General features: G+C 37.9%; 1 protein-coding gene and 1 long non-coding RNA gene across 2 annotated transcripts in view; both read left to right on the forward strand.

Moving 5' to 3' along the window:
- LOC136835561 (uncharacterized) overlaps positions 1-3,364 on the forward strand; it is a 27,772-nt gene extending 24,408 nt beyond the window's left edge. Inside the window, exons 6-7 of the long non-coding RNA XR_010852189.1 lie at positions 1,628-1,766; positions 3,108-3,364. This is a non-coding gene — a long non-coding RNA (uncharacterized lncRNA). The remainder of the gene's footprint in view (positions 1-1,627; positions 1,767-3,107) is intronic.
- LOC136835554 (receptor-type tyrosine-protein phosphatase epsilon-like) overlaps positions 1-17,566 on the forward strand; it is a 282,453-nt gene that overhangs the window by 57,662 nt on the left and 207,225 nt on the right. The gene's annotated exons all lie outside the window — the stretch shown is intronic.

The following is a 17,566-nucleotide window of genomic DNA, read 5'->3' on the forward strand; positions in this document are numbered from 1 at the left end:
CTAATTCATGGGATGCCGTTTTCTTTGTCACTTAGAGTAAAAGCCGTTTTCTTTGCGTCACTAGGCAAAACGTCGTGTCAGTCAACAAAAGTACAATTCCATAAAATATCGAAAACATGTACATAATGTTCTTAGAAGGTAAAATTCAATCAATTTAAAATTATATACTGTACAGGTAATGACGAATGAGAGAGAGAGAGATACTGTAATAAAGTAAACTGTACTGCTTTTGTATCGTATTTATGCGCAAATATATAAATACAAATTGTCCATTCTGATTTTACACCTAAAAACACGAAAACTTAAAAATTAAACACACTTTCTACAGGGGTATCATCTTTGAAAAATGCAGTAACGAAGGGTATCACATCTTGTAAAAGTACACCAACTGAACGTGCTGTAATTACATGCACATACAGATTGCACCAGCACTTTTCTCAGAGGTGAACAGAGTAATTTTCAAAGAATGACACTTATACAACTCTTAGTTACATCTCTGATATTACATTAACCAATTCATTTTATCAAATGAACGCGACTGAACAACCTCATCTCAAGGTCATGTAAAGTCCCTGTGACAAAGACTTTGCAAGTGGACATAATACTTGTATGATATTTATGTACAGAAATATAAATATAAATTTTCCATATCGATTTTACTGTTAAAAGCATGAAAACTTATAAATGTACTTCAAACATTAAACAAGCATTTTCTGCAGGGGTATCATCTTTGAGAAGTGCAGTAACTTTGCAAATGGGTATCACATCTTGTAAAAGTACACTAAGTGAATGTGCTGAAATTACCTTTGCATCATATTTATGCATGTACAAAAATAAAAATAATACATTTTCGATACAGATTTTACACATGAAAGCATGAAATGCATTTTTCATAGAGATTTTAAACATGAAAGCATGAAATGCATTTGTCATAGAGATATTGTACATTAAAACATGAAATGCATTTTTCATACAGATTTTACACATAAAAGCTTGAAATGCATTTTTCATACACGTTTTACAAATAAAAGAATGAAATGCATTTTTCATACAGATTTTACACATAAAAGCATGAGAACTTGTAAATTACTTCAAAAATTAAAACACCCACTTCTGCAGGATTTTCGAGAATTTCGTGTGTCTGTGAAAAATCGCGTATGCCCATTAGTTAGGTTCCAGTGAAAAGTTGGTGTGTGTGTGTGAATTGTGCAACTCAAATCGTGTAGGACTGAAGTATTACTGTATATATATAATTATATAATATATATATATATATATATATATATATATATATATATATATATATATATATATATATATATATATATATATGTACTATATATATGTAATTATGTTTTATATATATGTATAATATATATATATATATATATATATATATATATATATCAAACTTATATATATATATATATATATATATATATGTACAGGTAGGGTGTAATATAAAATATATATATGGAAAGAGTAAACTCAAAAATTCACTTACATCTCTAATCCTGGACTTTGGCATCTTTGCAGTGTGATTTTTTTACAAATATTTCAATGCCAATTAAAATAACAGTTTAACAATGAATTCTAATTAAGGGCGTCCAAATCCCTTTTGTTGCAGACAAGAAAGCATATATATGGCAAGAACTGCGCTCACTGGTGACTGTGGCCCCCCCATCATCCTCACAGTCCAACATGGTATTAATTACCATAATAACTGTACTTCTGCTTTTGTTCATAATGGTGATTGTTGTTTACATGTAAGTTCCATCTTTCCTATATATCCAAGTTCAGTAATTACAGTGAAAATTGTTCGTCAGGTATTGTTATTGAATATTTTCCATTTTATTAATTTGGTTTATTCTTGAAGAGCAGACATGTATTTTTTAATTATTCTTTGAATATATATATATATATATATATATATATATATATATATATATATATATATATATATAATGAGAAATTTTTATCACACCATGATTTATATACAATCATGACCCTAAGACAAATGATTTTTTTACAAATTTTAATATCAAATTCACAGTTTAACAAATTATTCTATAAAGTATTGCAGACGATGGAGAATTATCACTGAAGGGAATTTATATAAGTGATAAATGAACAGTAAGTACCACTGTATTTTCATTTAAACATTTTATTAATTAGCTTAATACATTAACATGTATTTTTTGACATGGATAAATTTAACATAAGAATATAGTGGAGTGTGTTCCACCATTTATGATTTTGGTAACGTCCACTGTTTTTAAATTATCCATCATGGAGAATACTTTGTTCTGAAATGCCCTTGTGAATTTGATATTAACGATTTGAAATTATTGTAGATACTCATGATTAGATATATATATATATTATATATATATATATATATATATATATATATATATATATATATATATATATATATATATATATATATATATATATATATATATAAGATTATGCCCTTATAAATAAAAGCAAAGGGAATGGCAGAACATAATATTTCAGGTATTATCTCCACCCCATTAAGAACAATAATGGCTTTGGTAGCACACAGAAGAACTGTTTAAGCAGTGATAGGCAGTCAAATGATATAAAGTTCATTAGTTTCCTGCTAAGACTGGAGGAGGGATCAGCTGTAGAACAGGATTCATATGGATATGGTCAGCCTTATCTGGTTTTTATGACTTGAAAGTCTTGCTGTTTGACTACTTAATGAAAACCACTTTCAGAGTTTGACCTTTTTAATGGCACATGCTTCCTTAAGCAATTTGTGATCCATATCAGTTGATAATATGGATAGTGTTGAGTATGTGATTAAGAATTGAGAAAGTCTTATGTGATTAGCTTGCTGATAATTGGTGTTTTATTTCTCTCTCTGAGAAACTTGTTTTTGTATGAAATCCACATTAGGCTTGTTGCATTCTTACATTTCAACAAGGGGTCCACAGCTTTTTGGTAGGTGCTCTAATGCTTGTATTTATTTGAGTTTAATGTGAGGTATTGTTACTACAGTACTTTTATGGTCAGTGCCACATAAGTGCATTTGAGGGATGTTCTAACCTTTTTTTTTTTTATTTTCAATATTCCCATAGATATAAAAATCCTGACAAAGTGAAGCATATCAGGTCCCGAGGAATGGCAGGTAAGTTTTCTTTCTTTTTCTGTTTATTATTAAAATCTGTTATGGATTTTTACATTTTGTTAGGACTGTATTTTATGGTTTTTGTAATTGATTTCATATGTTAAAGACAAGTAAGGAATTAAACTTCAGAATGAATCAACATATACATTAAATAAGAATTGCCTAAAAGAATAGAGTTGTTTTTTTTAATTAAATTAAAAAAAACACAGAATTGATTGTCCCATCATAGTACAGTATAGTAAAATGTAAAAATTTTATTTCTTGAAATAGATTCTGCATTACTATACAGTATATATATATATATATATATATATATATATATATATATATATATATATATATATATATATATATATATATATATATATATATATATATATATATATATATATATATATATATATATATATATATATATATATATATATATATATATATATAAAATATATATATAGTTTATATATACATATATATATATATTTTTCTGAGTCCAGTCCCGTGTCAGCCGGTGAAATTCCATTACAGCACGAATTTCTAGGTATAATAATGCTAGATATACCAGAGAAAAAGAGCTTTCAGGAAAGCTGGGGTTACTACCCCCAGTCGAGCGCCTTCTAGGAAGACGTCGGTATAAGAAGGTGAGTGAATTACCACTACCACGGAAACCTACTCGAAAGATCTCTCCTTATCAAAAACCCTGAACAGAGCGGTGAGCCGTTACAGCCCCACACCAAACACCGCCAGGACGGCGACACCAGCGCCACCTACCTCATTCCATTTTCTAGCACGTGAATCTTGATTTGTTTTGTGTGCTCTTCCATCATTTTGGATTTTTTCTGCTTTTACGATGGCGTCGAGCAGCTTTACCATTTCCAAGTTAAGTACCATCTTCTTGTGGGGTTTTGTTCTATTTTTTGGCTGTTATAGTCTCGTATTTTCATAAATATTGAGATCTTATTATGTATATACGGCGTCCCCAGCCAGCCATTTCGACCGGTGATATATATCTCCTTCTGTTCTTTTCAGTTGGTGTTGTCTCCTCGTCGTTATAGATATTTTGCCCCCATTGGTTCCCTTCCTGGTGGTTCCCTTACGGTGGCACTCCTTTTTCTTATCAATTAATCCCTGGCCCACTGGCCTTTTGAGAGTGATGCCCCATCTAGGTCCCCCCAGTTGGGTTCCTATTGTTTTGGTCTTACTAGGCTAATTAATTTGATTGAAGATGGTGCTCTCTTTTAGTTTTATTTTTAATTTTATTGTTTTTATTATTTTATTGTGGTTTACCTCAGGTGCTGGCGGCAGCCTCAGATCTAACCAAACTCCCCCAGGTAGGCTACGCTCTCTGTTTGAGCACATTCCATTTTTGTGAGTGATGGTTATTTTGTAGAGTAGGCTTGTTTGCTTCCATCCCTTTGCCCTGGGTGTGGAGCTCAGGTTGAGGGAGTTTTGTTGCTGTTTTCCTCGGGATCGTTTTTCGGTGGGCAGAGTGAGCCCCTTGGTTCTCTCCCTCCATTCAGGGGGGGAATCGAGTTCTTTGGTTGTGTTTCCTCAAGGCTAGCGCCCCCTTGCCTGCCATTCTCGATCCCGGCTGGTTCTCGGCACAAAGTTTCTCTCTCCTTGTTGCTTCCCCCCTCCTGCACTCACTCCTTTTCCTAGCCTATACCAAGGTTAGGTCCATATTAGGCTTCGCCTAGGTAGGAGTCGGGCTTAATACTTGGCTCCCTTCCAGTTATATTACCCCTCCAAGATTCATGGTCTTAAAATTGCAGTTGAGCGGGTGAATGTTTCTCCCGTCTCCTGTTCCTTCCTGGTAGCCTACTCCTCCTACCCCCCCCCCTCCTCCCTCTCCAGCCTTAAACTCGTGCGGGTGACGCTAGATGGCGTTTTCTCCGAGTTCAGGACTTCTCTTGTTGGTTGAGGGATTCGCTCCCTCCCATAAGAAAAGCATCGCTGTATTGGGGTTGGTGGTTTGTTTACTCGAACGTGTTCAACAGGTCACAAGAAATTCCTCCTCGTCGGGTTACGTTGGCAGTGGTATATTTTGCTTCACCTATGTTATGTTCAGATAAGCATTTTACCCGCCTTGTTTCTCCGGGGGGAAGTAAAGGCGGAAGGTTTTTCATTTTATAGGGGAGCGGATCCCTCCGTCCTCTTCAGTTTCTTACCATCACTTGTTATTGTTATTATTTTTTATTTTTTAGATAAGTCTATTTTTTTATCTACAGGAGTACTCTCCTTTATTTATTATATATATATATTCGTGAGTCCGGTCCTATACCAGGGTCTCCGCCGTTATTTTACTGGCAGCCCTATGGTTAGTTCCTGGTCTCTCCCTTCATTCCCGGAGTACTCCGGGTCTGAAATTTACCTTCCACTCTAGTAATTTAGAGCTTATTGGCCCAGTTTATGATAAGGGAGTTCTTTCTCCACCGGAGTATTCCGGATGCAGTTGAGTTTCCGGCCTTGCCAGCTTTAGTTTGCTTAGGGTGGGAGGTTCATGTATTTTCACTTACAGACTGTTCGCTGTGAGGAGAAGGGTGCACGCCTCCTCCAACAGGAGACCACGGTCACGTAGTTTGCCGGACCCACGCTAAAAATCGGTCCGCCTGGATGACCTGGTTGTTTGGCACCCTGATGGTTGTGAGGTTTGCTTTGCTCTCTGCACAACTGTCCAGGATGAGCCGGTAAGTGACAGTCTTTACATTACTCTGCTTTTGCTCCTCATATTGTATAGTATATATTGTTTATGAGGTTCCCGGAATGGTTTTTCGTCCTTAGCTAATTGTTGGTTTTCTTACAGGCGGACGAAACTTCCAAGAAGTCTGCCTTGGAATCCCCTCCGGCCTGGGTGGCTGGGTTTGGAAGGAACGTTCGTCAGGGAAGCCCCACGTCCTCGACGATAGGTTGAGGGACTTGCTCTACCCTGCAAGGTGGCGGCAGCAGTGCCTGAAGATCTTGCCACCCCTATCATCCAGCAGATCCGGGATGAGACCCAGCCACCCCCAAGGCCGGATATCCTCACGCTGAGGTCTCGGAGGATGAAACGCCATTAATCTGGACCTAGAACCAATGGCACAGAGCAGGACCAGGTGGTAAGTGGTGAGGTAGGTGAGGTTGTTGGGGCGGGCCCCCTTTATTTGACTCCCCTGCTTCATCTGTTTCTTCCTTTGCAGGCTTTGTGAAGTCTTCCTCCTTGGGTGATAGAGCTCCATCTGCTATCCCATAAAAGTTGAAGTTGAAGACTTCATGGAAGGCGAAGGGCTTCAAGTCCTCGTCTTCCAAGAAGGCATTGCCCTTCCCCGTCGAAGGCTAAGGTCTCAGGACCTGTAGCCTCCGGGAGCAAGTCTGGTTCCTCCAGCAAAGGCGCGAGTAAGAGGGCTGCAAAACCAAGCCCTCCTCGCCAACCTGCTTTCGATGCAGAGGCCTTTGCTAACCAGCTTTATAAGCGGTAATTTATTGGAGGACCTGGATTCAAGATTTAGTAAGATTTCTGAGAAGCTGGCCAGTCATGATAACATACTGGCGGGAATGGCTCACCCACCCCCAGCCGAACCACAGTATGTTATCCCGACACTGCGGACCTCCCGCCGCTCGATGTCGGAAACCCTTGGCGGTGCCGAACTCCGGGCCATCCAACATGATGGCAAGTTGACTCTTGATGGTCTTGGCACGAGACGGTTGGAGGAATTGGAGTTCTTCCCCCGATCTCCTGCCCCCTTACCCAGGCTTCGTGAGACTTACGGAGGAAGCCTGATTAGGTCAGACAAGGTTCCTAGGGAGACTGTCATCGTCCCTAGGGACCAAGCTCAGTCGGCTCTCCTGCGCACTCTGACGGAGTGGCAGGCAGATAAACACGAAGTTGATGCTTTCAAGGGCAACTTTACCATGTTTGCCCTGGGAGACAACCTTACCCACCCCTTGTTTGGACAAAGTCGCTCTGGCTACGGCCCGAGCGTGCTTTGATGGTAACCGGTACCACAGCTAAGGGAGACAGACCCTACTTCCCTGGTATTCCCAGGAAGTAATGAGTTCTGGACAGACGCCCCGGCCACTTTCACGGTCGGGAAGCTGGTCCCTCTGCGCTTCCACACACCAGTGAGCAGCTCCCCAAGCTGCCGGAAGCTCTTTTGAAAGCGGAGTTTGATGCTCGGGTTAAGTTAGCCCGGTCGTTGAACTCCGTATGCCTTACTGAAGCTACTGCCGTCTCCTGCTCGGACGAGCCCATTCTTTCAGGTTTTGGCAAAGTCCTTGCTGGCAGGTTTCCAGTCTGACTTATTTGAATTCATCATGGCCAGACTGGAATGTAGGAAGTTCATCTTCGCCGATGCAACTATCCGTCACGAGCCCAACAAGCTCGTGAAAAGCTCGATCTGGGGACCTAACCTCTTCCCGGAAGAGGAGGTCACAACTGTTATGGCCGAGGACACACGGGCCAACCAGAGTCTTCGTTCTCGCTGGGGCATTTCAGCCTAAAGCGTAAGACCCCAGAATCGGCCGTGACCCCCAATCGAGAGGAGGCAAACGCTTCAGGAGGCATAAGAGGCCCCACCATCAGGCGGTAGTCCAAGCCGTCCCGGTCTCGGCAGTGGCACAGCCTTCCACTTCCAAGGCTCACCCCAACAGTATGTGCTGGTCCAACCAGCTGCACCCTCCTATGTGGCCTCACCGGCATACAACCCCACATATGAGGGCCGTGGTACTTTCACGGCCTTAATAGGGTTGCAAGGGGAGGAAGAGGCAAAGCCCCTCACAGAGGAAAGCCAACACCACCCCAAGGGGGAAGACCTGGACGTGGTAGGGGAATAAACCCGCTCCCTCCCACTGAGAGAACACAGGTAGGTGGTCGCCTGTTTTGGTTCAGGGACCAATGGACCTTCAGCCCTTGGGCACACAGCATTGTGTCCAAAGGGACTAGGATGGAGCTGGATCAAAAACCTCCTCCTCTAACCAGGTTTTACCAGCCACCCACATCAATCCTAAAGGATTTGTGACAGAATTGCTCAACAAACGAGCAATAAAGAAAGTAAGGCACCTAAAAAGTTTCAAGGCAGGTTATTCACTGTTCCCAAAAAGACCCGATCAGCAAAGAGTGATCCTGGATCTGTCGCGTCTAAATCTCTACATAAAATGCGACAAGTTTCGCATGCTTACGGTAGCTCAGGAACGGACTCTACTTCCTGCGTGGAGCCGTCACCACCTCTATCGATCTTTCAGACGCTTATTATCACGTCCCAGTTGCGCGGAACTTCTCTCAGTTCCTCGGTTTCAGACTCGGGAATCAAGCCTACTCCTTCAGGGTCATGCCCTTCGGTCTGAACATTGCGCCCAGGATATTCACAAAGCTGGCGGACACGGTAGTACAACAACTCCGGTCTCGAGGGATATCCCTAGCAGCATATTTGGACGATTGGATAATTTGGGCACCAACAGTTCTGGAGTGTCAGAAAGCCACGTCCATAGTCATCAGTTTCCTGGAGTCGCTAGGGTTTCCAACTGAACAGAGAGAAGTCCCGCCTGACTCGGAGTCCCGGTTTCAGTGGTTGGGTCTCCAATGGGATCTGTCATCTCACACGCTGTCCCTTCCGCCTCCCAAGAGGAAAGAGATAGCATCCCTCACCAGGAGATTTCTCAAAAATCCATCAGCATCCCGCCGGTCCCAAGAAAGGGATGGTCTCTTCAGTTTGCCTCAGTGACAAACCTGCTATTAAAAGCGAAATTAAAAGACATAAACAGAGTGTGGCGGAGTCGAGCCAATGTCAAGCTCAGAGACAAGGTCTCCTCCATCCTCAAATCTTAAAGACAAGATTGCGACCTTGGGCCTCAGTCAGAGGCTTGTCCAATACAGTTCCGCTTCAATTTCCCCCTCCGGCACTAGTTGTTCACACAGACGCTTCCCTAAGCGGCTGGGGGGATATTCACCAAAACAAAAGTACAAGGAACGTGGTCCACAATGTTTCAGCAGTTCCATATAAACACCCTGGAAGCTATGGCGGTATTTCTAACTCTGAAGAAAATCCGCCCCCAACCGGATTCATATCAGGTTGGTATTGACAGCGCAGTGGTAGTTCATTGCATCAACAGGGGCGGCTCCAAATCAGGCCGAGTAAAACCAAGTAATGGTTGCTATCTTCTCCCTGGCGAACAAGCACGGCTGGCACCTGTCAGCCACCCACCTAGCGGGGTGCGGAACGTGGTGGCGGATTCCCTGTCCAGGCTTGCTCCGTTGGAGACGGAGTGGTCCCTGGACGTGGAATCTTTCAAATGGATTTGCCGCCGGGTTCCGGGCCTCCAAGTGGATCTGTTCGCAACGGAGAGCAACTTCAAGCTCCCCTGTTATGTGGCTCCCAACCTGGACCCTCAGGCGTTCGCCATAGACGCAATGACAGTAGATTGGAACAATTGGGAGAAGATTTATCTTTTCCCCAATAAATTTACTGCTGAAAGTTTTACACAAACTCAGGACATTCAAAGGTCAATTAGCCCTAGTAGCCCCCTATTGGCCGAAGAGCAATTGGTTCCTCTTCTTCAGGAACTGGGATTTCACGGAGTCTTCGGATTCCCAAGCCCATTCTGACTCAGACAGTACAAACCAAGACTGTGTCAGCTTCCTCAAGAATTCAGAATGCCCTAGTTTTATGGACTTTATAAAATTGCAGCTCAAAAAGGAGCGAACATTGACCCTGTCAACACTCTGTTTTTAGAATCAGATAAAAGAGATTCTACTATTAGACAATATGATTCAGCAGTCAAAAAATTAGCCTCCTTCCTAAAAGCATCTGAAGCCAAAATCATGACAGCTAATTTAGGAGTTTCCTTCTTTAGATCATTGTTTGAAAAAGGCCTTGCTGGGGCCACTATTACCACAATCAAGTCAGCATTAAAGAAAGTATTTCTTTACGGCTTTAAAATCGACCTCACAGATTCCTACTTTTCATCTATCCCCAGAGCATGCGCTCGTCTGAGACCAGTATCACGCCCACAGTCTGTTACGTGGTTTCTCAATGACGTCCTTAAGTTAGCATCAGAGATGGATAACTTTCATTGCTCTTATCAGGATCTGTTAAGGAAGACTTTATTTTTGATTAGCTTGGCTTCAGGTGCTAGAATCTCAGAGCTGTCGGCTCTCACTAGAGGTGATAATTATGTGAACTTCCTCCCATCTGGAGAGGTCCTCCTTTCCCTGACCCTAGATTTTTAGCTAAGAACGAAGACCCACAGGACAGGTGGTCTCCTTGGAAGGTGGTGCCCTTCCTCAAGACCAGTCTTTATGTCCAGTTTATACACTTAAATCTTACCTTTTAAGAACTCCACAGAGTAAGTCGGGTCCTCTTTTTATCAGGAGAAAGGTGGTACTCTTTCACTAAATGCTATAAGACAACAAATTTTATATTTCATTAAACAGGCCAACCCAGATTCAGTTCCCAAGGTTCATGATATTCGAGCAGTTGCTACTTCATTAATTACTTTCATAATATGGACTTTTCAGAGTTATCTAAATTTACGGGTTGGAAATCACCTCTAGTGTTTAAACGCCACTATTTAAAATCGCTCGAAGCCCTGAAATTTTCTACCATAGCTGTGGGAAGTGTCATCTCCCCACCTTAATTAATCATATCCTTGTCCTTTCCTTTCCCCCGCCCGCCTGCCTCATTTACTTTTCTGCTTATTCTCCTGGTTGATTATACCTCACTGCCTGGCTCCTCATATTGTTGTTTCTTGTACCTGTTGATGGAAAAAAGTGTAATCTGACATGCCATGATTGTTTTTCTTGTGGGGTACTGGACAGTTTTTATTTGGTTCCATGTACCCCAGATGAATGTATATATTAATGTTCATTGATTTTGTCTCTTACGTGTTTAGCCTAAGTTTACGGTATAGTATTAAGGTTATATTTGCAGTTATTTTGTGCGCTTTTCATGTTTCATTTGCTTTAAGTAATTTTAAGGTTTTTGGGGCTTTTTCTCCGTCGTGCGGGAACCTGCCCATGTTTCATAGTATTAAGTTTTTGATGTGCCTTAGATTTAGTATGCCTTAGTCTTAGTATTCTTGCTACAGGAATAAGATTGCTTAATTAAAATTATTTTGGTAAAATTTTTGCCTTTTCTTCAGATTATCCCCATTTCTTTTTCCTGGTAGTTGCAGCCTTGGCATGATTCTCTATCACGATTTCACCGGCTGACACGGACTGACTCAGAAAAGGGATTTTGACAGAGGAAAATCTATTTCTGAGGAAGGTCCCGTGTCATGGTGACCCTCCCTGAATCAAATAGTACTCTTCCCCTCTTGCACATGCCAAGTCTGGGGTTAGTGCTAGCATGGAATGAGGTAGGTGGCGCTGGTGTCGCTCAACCAACGGGTGTTTGGTGTGGGGGCTGTAACGGCTCACCGCTCTGTTCCGGGATTTTGATAAGGAGAGATCTTTCGAGTAGGTTTCCGTGGTAGTGGTAATTCACTCACCCCTTCTTATACCGACGCCTTCCTAGAAGACGCTCGACTGGGGTAGTAACCCCAGCTTTCCTGAAACTCTTTTTCTCTGGTATATCTAGCAATGTTATACCTAGAAATTCGTGCTGTAATGGAATTTCACCGGGTGACACGGGACCTTCCTCAGAAATAGATTTTTCCTTTGTCAAAATCCCTTTTTATGTCATCTAAAAACTGGAGGAAAAGGGAAATGCAAGACATGGAAATTTCTTTTATGAGAAATTTTGTCCTGAGAACCTTTGTTTTGTATACCTGGTTTCTGAGACATAAATCAGATATTATTTTGAACACAGGAAACACATCCCTAAAATATACATTTGATAAATCAGGAAGAGAACTGTTATTGTCATTTTACTGAAAGTTGATATATTCTGTATATGAAAATTTTTATGTAGAATAAATCTAATATTTAAAATTGACTTTGTCCCCTAATTGAATAAATTCAGTAACATATTTTTTTTCCAGTTTGATGGAGCAACATTGACTGCTCAATCAAACCTTTAACCATCAGTTTTGAAAAACTAAAATGTCCACTTCATCTTTTTATGCCTTACCACAAAAATGTCAGTCCAAGTTTGATTTGTTCACCTCAGTTTTTAGATTCTAGCTAATTTAAGATTAATAAAATGAATACATCCATAAAACTAAAACTAAAATTGAGAACCTGTATTCTGAAAATCTGGATCCTTTTGCAAATTAATTACTTTTACACTGGGAAAACTGACACAAAGATAACAGGTTAATTTTATTATTCCTGGAGTTCTGGTTTTGTTAAGTACGGGCATCTTCAACAGAAACCAAATCAGGTTAATGAATTTTTGTTTTTGTATTTGGAGCTGAAAAATTTGAACCACCAGGTCAGGGAATTCAAGATCCTTCCACATAAAAACGAGGAGAAATCCTGTTTGTTATTAAGGAGCTTCTTTGATTTTGTTGTTGCTTAGTTGGAGCAGATGATCTGATATTTATGAAAAAGTAGAAAAGAAGCCTTAACTATTTTGCAGCCAAGAAGATGGTACATTGTCATTCAACATGTTGTTTGTGTTTTATTAGCCAGAATGAAGAATCAATCTTTTTTATTGGACAACAAATTTGCTAAAAACAGTAAATTTATTGTGTTTTAATAACAAATAACAGGTGGCAGTTTTATTGCAGTCCATTCTGTAAATGTTTGGGGCTTTTACTGAAGATAACAGTTTGTTCCTATTTTGAAACTAATTGATCAGCTGTTTTAGTGGTATTCTTTTTATTTTAATTTAGCGAAACCTGAGAGAAGCCGAGAAGACAATGGGGTCAGTATTTGTTGAGGTTTTTTCCTGAAGGAGAGCTTTTTATGTTATATATAGTTTTTGTAACTAGACATTTTATACAAAAAAATTATCAGTTGAATAACCCTTAACAATGAACAAGAAATATTTAGCTAATGCCATACATTTAACTCATTTCACATGCACTCTGTCAAAACAAAATTTTACAATGGTGAACACTGGAGATAAAGTTTTATATATGAAATGTGCAATTTCATGTCAGAATACAAGGTATGACAGAATAGACCATCAGCTTGACAAACTTTATAAATTTAATATAAGCTTAATATAAATCTTATGCTAATTGTTTTAACTTTTATTTTAATAACCAAAGTTGGTTAAAAATGAATTGTAACCTTGAAAAAAGGGAGTTACATTCTAATGCAGAAAAAATTCAATCATTTACCTTTATTTTGCAACAAAATGAGAAGTTGATGATGCTAACAACCTTAATTTTATGGTAAAAATGTTCAAAAAAAAAATAAGGTTCCTAAGCTTTATTTAACAGACAAAAAAAATTTAAAAAATTGAGAATAGAGAAATAAGGTAACATTACAAAACAATCCAGTGCCATTCATTCAATTGCACAATTGTAACAACATAAATTTCAATATCTGCTGTAAATGTGAACTAGTTTTATTTAGCATGACAGGTACATTTCATAGCAAAAAGCATATGTTGTACCATAAAAATGTCAAAATTGATATATGTCATAAATCAGTGACTGTTTATTGACAATTTATGGAGCAATCCTGTTTTAAATATCTTAAGTGGTTAAACTTTTTGAAAGAAATAAAAACTTTATTTTTAAAAGTTAATGTTAATGATAGCAATTGGTTCAGAATGTGGTCTAATTAAATTTTGATTATAAAGTACTTTTAATATCCTTTAAAAAAAAAAACTTTGAAAAGAATTTTACAGGCTGAAATATTAAATCTTAAATAATATTTCATTGTAAAATATATTTTATGAAAATTTATCATTGGTTTTATATTAGTCGTTTCATAAGGTGTTATATAGCAAAAGTGCTGCAACGTTGCTCATCTTGTTTATCTTTTTAAAATTGCATGGTTGAAAGCATTTTATCAGTTTGAAATATTTTCATATAAATCAATACCTTGCAAAAATTATCAAGCATTTACACTCAAGATTATACTTGATTTATGTCAACCATCAAATTTAAATTTAAAAACTTTGTTTGCAAAAACACTCTTATATATTCCAGTATTTTTCAATGGATTGAAATATAAATTGAAATTTTTAACAAACAGATTTAAGTTTCTTGCACACAATATTGTTCTTTTTGAGTGAATTTTTGATATTCAATGCCCTTTTTAATCCTCTCTGGCAAATGCTGAAAATCCAGAAATTATTTAGTCACTTTGTCTAAAAACCTTCATTTAGAACTGCATCCAAAAGTTTAAACAAAAATGTAGAAAAATGACTTATACCTGAGTATTTTAATGTAGATATACAAAATGCATTTATGGTTGAAAAAGTAATTTTGAAATTTTTAGTAAAAAACGAAGTATATGTTCTGTAATAATTTAATATAAACTACAGACTCAACTGAAATACATTTTGTTTACTGAATGGTAAAACTTTTACATAAATAAATATTCAATCAAAGATTTATAAAAATTAAAAACCCATTCTACTCTTTGATTTCAAATACATTGCACAGTTTATGGAAAATGTTGGTTTTTTCAAAAAAACATTTAAAATGATTCTGAAAAAAGATTTCTTATTAGTTGTTTATACTCACAGTTTAAAATAGTACTTCATACATGGTTTTGCAGATTTTTATATTTTTATAAAGCAAATAAACAAAAATGTATACAAATTTTAAATTTTTTTCTCTGAATTTTACCTGCAGAACTGAGCAGTGATTTTTAAAGAGCTAGGCTTTGAACCAATGGAGGTGTACAATGTTAGGGAGCCTGGAATGATTAGGGATTTTTATTTGCCAGCAGAAATCACTGGTTAGTACAACGGACCTACAGTATTTGTAAACAATGTATAAAACATTCATGAAAAATGAACCAAAGGGGTAGAAAATTCTCTTACATTTCTTGATTTTGAAAATGTTAGCAATGCATTAGATTCTTAGCAGAGCCCTGAAGCTCAAGGAAGGCTCCAGAAGGTGCTTGTCTGCAGAAATGATAAAATTGATAAAATTAGAATAAATCTATGGTTAAATATTTAATAAATAGATAAAATGTATAACAATTTATTAAAAAAAAAATTTCAACCTTCAGTAATTTTAGTGGTTGCATAAATTGGATGAAAATTTGCAATTAGATGATACTGTAGAACAGGTTTGATTGGAAACAGTTGAATGGTTTGGGAGTCTAAACCTTCATTTTGTTAAAAATTTACTAAAAAATTTTATAAAATGTTACAAAAAATCTATAAAAATATTTTTTTTATGTGAGTATCTGATCTGATCATGCAAATTACATGGTGCAGGTGATTGAGGAGGGGACCACTGTCATTTCTGGAATGAAAAGATAAATGACTTGTTATATACCAGAGTACATCTGCACAGATGAACAAAGTGTTGTAAATACAAGGAAAAAATGATTTAAAAGAAAAAAAAAGTGATTTTGCTTACCTTTGTAAACTGAAGAGGCCTGATTTGTATACAGGGAGTCCAGAAATTTTCACTTGAAAAGAGGATAAAATTCCAATAATGATAATGAAAATTTTTTTGCATTTCTAGAATATTAAATATTACAGTATAAAAACAATCCACCTGTAACAAAATTGTAAAAAATGAAAAGATCTGGTAAACTAAGTTTTCATTTAGAGCTGGAGAGGCCAGGTTCAGGGGAGTCACGATTGAGCTAACTTCTGCAATGATAAAATTATTGGGTTGTACACTTTGCAATAGAGGCTACAGTACTAAGTTGTTAATATAACTTAAGTAACAGTTTTATAAAATTTATTACAATTTATCAAAACATTTAAATTTCTTATATACAAAAGTGAAGAATTCAGACTAAGAATCTCACCCTTTGGAACTCCAGAATTATGTAGATATCTTGTTGAGACCCATCTTGAAATAACTGATCAAGGCCTGAGATCCCAACACATTTCTTCATCTGCTTCTTCCAAGACTCCTTGTAAAATGTTTATAAGCAAATCCATGATTCCTCTTGAAAACAAGTGAAAATTAATTTAGAGTCTATCATCCTCAAACAACCTTATCATACTGTTCTCATTAAAAGGCTTTTTGTCAAACCCTAAGAGCATTAGCATTTAATTGCCTGAGATTTGCTGGTCTTCAGCTAACAATTTCCTCCTCCCTCGATCATCTGCTTCTCCAGCACAATGAGGTCCTTGTTAAGGAAAATATGGAATGCCAGAAGGTGACATCCTCAGCTTCTATTTCCAAAATTTTGGGGGTAACATACCCAAGAATGAAAATTCTTGGTCAAGTTTCAAGATCCTCTAACTTCTCAAAAATATATTAGGAATGAAAACATTTGAACACATATCCCTTACCATGGGCCCATTCAAATTATATCTGCTTTATCTATCCCAAGCACTTATCTGTGTATACGTGTAGTGGTTCCAAAATTCCTTCAGAGTCAATTCATTGTTATATCTTCATATAAATATATACACACAGCAGAATTGTTCTCCTGGTTAAAGGCCCAGTTTTAGCAATGATTTGGTCCAACGGTTGAAAAATGGCAAATAGTATTTGCAAGAAACATTTTAGTGAAAACATTAGAGAGACAAATATCATTAAAGCCTGAGGGTGACCAAACACTGATTAAAGCTAGGCAAGACTATTAAAAACAGGCAGAGGCAGACCCTTAGAAGTGAGACTGTTCCACTGCAGGCCAAGTAAAATATAAGAAATAATAAAAGGATTTTGACAAAGGAAAATCTATTTCTGGAGAGGGGCCCGTGTCACCCGGTGAAATAAGTCCATTCAGCACTTATTTCTAGGTAATTCCGTTGCTAGATACCAGAGAAAGCTAAATGAAATGCTGGAGTTACTACCCCAGAGCGAGCTCCAGAAGATGGAGTCGTGTATGGAAAAGGGTGAACTACAAAAACACGGAACCTTATCCTATAGAGATTCCCAATGTCAAAAGTCCCAACGAGAGAGAGGTGCCGATACAAGCCCATGCACTACTCATGGACTGTATACAAGGCAACACTAGTCGCATTCCATGTTAGCACCCACCCCACTAGAATGATGTTTTGTTTACCATGGGAGGGAGAGAATGAAAAACAGGGGTGGGTCATCGGGTGACACGGGCCCCTCTCCAGAAATAGATTTTTCCTTTGTCAAAATCCTTTTTCTGGATCGGGTCCCGTGTCACCCGGTGAAATAATAACAGAGAAATAAACATCATTCTTATGCTATTAAAGACTTAAATAGAAACGTTGAAAACTAGGAGAATTCTACCCTGAACATTAGTAAGGTCCTCTAAGTTCATGTAATGAAAATAATGTAAGTGGTCACCGTCTAAGATCATGAGCTTAGAATAGAACCTGAATAGGCTTGTATTAAGAAAATACTTTCTGCCTAATAGCAGACCCAATGACAGTGCCCCGCTTTTTTTTTTTTTTTTTTAAAAGAGAGGACCTGACAAAATTG

The sequence above is a fragment of the Macrobrachium rosenbergii genome, chromosome 55 (genome assembly GCF_040412425.1).
Source record: "Macrobrachium rosenbergii isolate ZJJX-2024 chromosome 55, ASM4041242v1, whole genome shotgun sequence".
Classification (NCBI taxonomy): Eukaryota; Metazoa; Arthropoda; class Malacostraca; order Decapoda; family Palaemonidae; genus Macrobrachium; species Macrobrachium rosenbergii.